This window comes from Vicia villosa, unplaced genomic scaffold (assembly GCF_029867415.1).
Source record: "Vicia villosa cultivar HV-30 ecotype Madison, WI unplaced genomic scaffold, Vvil1.0 ctg.002755F_1_1, whole genome shotgun sequence".
Classification (NCBI taxonomy): Eukaryota; Viridiplantae; Streptophyta; class Magnoliopsida; order Fabales; family Fabaceae; genus Vicia; species Vicia villosa.
In genome coordinates, this window is record NW_026706022.1 from 316,632 (window position 1) to 319,470 (window position 2,839).

Below are 2,839 nucleotides of genomic sequence, written 5' to 3' on the forward strand. Positions count from 1 at the left end.
TGAGGAGTAGATTTTTATGCTTTCTTGTTTTTATGTTTTATTGTTTTTAGTTTTATGTTAGAACTTGTTAGTTATTTTGTTTTAATTTTGTTCCATCCTTTGGATGAGGTACTTTGAAAGGCTAAGTTTACGCCTTTGGATAGTTAACACCGGTTTGGTGTGGTTTTTTTTTTATGCTGATGAGGAGGACACTTCTGATGAGGAGTAGATTTTTATGCTTTCTTGTTTTTATGTTTTATTGTTTTTAGTTTTATGTTAGAACTTGTTAGTTATTTTGTTTTAATTTTGTTCCATCCTTTAGATGAGGTACTTTGAAAGGCTAAGTTTACGCCTTTGGATAGTTAACACCGGTTTGGTGTGGTTTTTTTTTTATATATAAGTTCAGTTTACTTTATTTATCGCATTTATTTATTTATTTTAGTATTTATATTTAAGATATAATTAATTTTGATAAGTTGTCCTGATGATTAATTAGTTGGAACATAAATTTTTGTTGTCACGATGAATTTGGGTGATGCAACGCAATTTGAGTGGTGATGATATAAGTTGAAAACTGTACGTGCAAGGTACATCCTTTATCGTTTTGTTTATCAAGTACCGTTGATTCTGATGCTTTTAATTATACAAATTAGTTGTCATTAATTTCTGTTGATAAAATTAGTTCAATTGTGAATCACTTTAGCCTAGCTGTAGTTGTGAGGAGACTTTCCACTGTGTAGATATATAATAAATTGTGCTGGATACCAGCAATGTGCGTTTTAACTCGTTTTTATTATGATTAATCTTGCATTTATTATTAAATTGTGTTAAGCATGAAAGTGATCAAGGCGTTTTGTTCTGTACTATGAGAAAAACTTCCAATCCAAATGTAACCTACCCGGTGAGTGTGTGAGTATTTGATAACCACTTTGAGCCATTTTTGCCAAGATTCAATCGGTATCATTTCCTTGTTTATATTTGCCGATTTTTGATCTGAATCTTGATGATTTTCTTTTAACCTTGAAGAGTACCATGAAATATGGTTAGGAGTGTTTCCTTTTCGGCTTAGAATAGAGAGCATTCGTGATTATGTGGTGGTAATATTCAAGTTGGGGAGAATAAAAAATTTTGGTTGTATTGGTGATGAGAAGAAAATAAGTGATTGCTCAAGAGAAAAAGAAAAAGAAAGAGAGAAAGAAAAAGAAATAGAAAAATAAAAAGAAAAAGAAAAAAAATTTGTATATAGCTAGTCTCCTTTAAATTAAAAAGGTGAACTCTTGAGCAATAAATTTTTGAGATTGGTTGATAAGGATATATGGATGTAATTGTATTTGAATGCTCTCTTAGTTATTGACCCTTTCGTTTCAATGACCGTGAGATATGACACTTCTTTGTTAACCAAAATCCTCATTATTACACCTATGATTGATTAAGACACCCAGTCATCTAAGTACAGGATTACTCAGATCAACAGACTAGGGTTTGGAGCCTATCAAGGACTAAAATCAGGGATCACCTTTGGGAAACCCTAAAAAGCCCCAAGAGACCATTCAAAGACATTAATCATCTTCAAATAACTCTTATGACAAGATCCACTGGACATTACACCTCAATTCAAAGTCTACACTCATCATTGTCCTCTGGTCGACAATTAGGGTTTTTGACCCAATTCACCAAGATAGTTGACTTTTAATCAGGGCATGGATCCAAAACTCAAGACATGATTCAAGAATATCTACTACCTCAATATAATCCATTTACATCATTCATTTGAGGAGAAGATCTTGTTTCTACACAAAAAGCCCAAAAAATTCACTTTGTCAGGAAAAGTCAACTGTGTGGGATCATCATTGACTTTTAAGGTTTTTGGTCAAAAAATGACTTTCAAAGATCAATATCATCAATATATGGATGTCAAATTCATTTGACCAAAGAAATTCAAAGAAATTCATCAAGGAGCAAAAAGTCGGGAATTAGGGTTTTTGAGGGCATAGTGAGAACTCAAAATTTCACCTACACAACTCAAAAAACTTCCAACATGAAAGTTGTAGATCTTGCAAAATAAAACAACATCTCACATAAGAACTTTTTTCAAAAGATCAACCATTTAAGGGTTTTGAAAATTTTGAAGTTTTAAGTCATAAACACTTAGAAAATTTTCTAAGTGTTTTAACCTAGTTTTCATCCAACTTTGGGCTCATTTTTCACAAATTTCCCAAATGATTCTGAAGAAGACATAAACTAATGATTTGAAGTAGATGTTTAGGGCTTTCCAAATTGTGTTCAACCTTCTCCAAATTCAATTTGAGCTAAGAGTTATGCTTGTTCAAAGTTGGCCTCATGAAGTAAAATTATAGGTCATGCATCATTTTTGAACTTTGAAATTTTGTGCACATGACCTCAATTATGGATGCTACACGACCCATAACATATCTGAAACAATGCCATGCATTCATTTTCACCATGCCATAAGGATTGAAGAAGATTCTAAAAACAAGAACATGTGATTATGTAATGATTACATTTGTGAATTTATGGCAAATTGATGAATCACCCAAGGAATCTTCTCACCAACCAATTAGAGCTCATTTCTGGCTCAGAATTGTCCCCTAAGATCAAGCAAAATCGAGGGCTAGGGGATTGATCAAATGGAATCAAAATTATCATCATTGCATAAGAGATATTCGCAAACTTCCTTCATGCTTAAGAAACCAAACTTCTTTCATTAAGCAAGCTCACTCTTCTGCAACTATACTGAACCAATTGCCTATAAATAGAGGCCTCATTCTCATTCAAAAAACACACCAAAGCAACAGAATTCTTGCTTTCTCTTTTCTTTCTTCATACTTAGTTTTTTCAA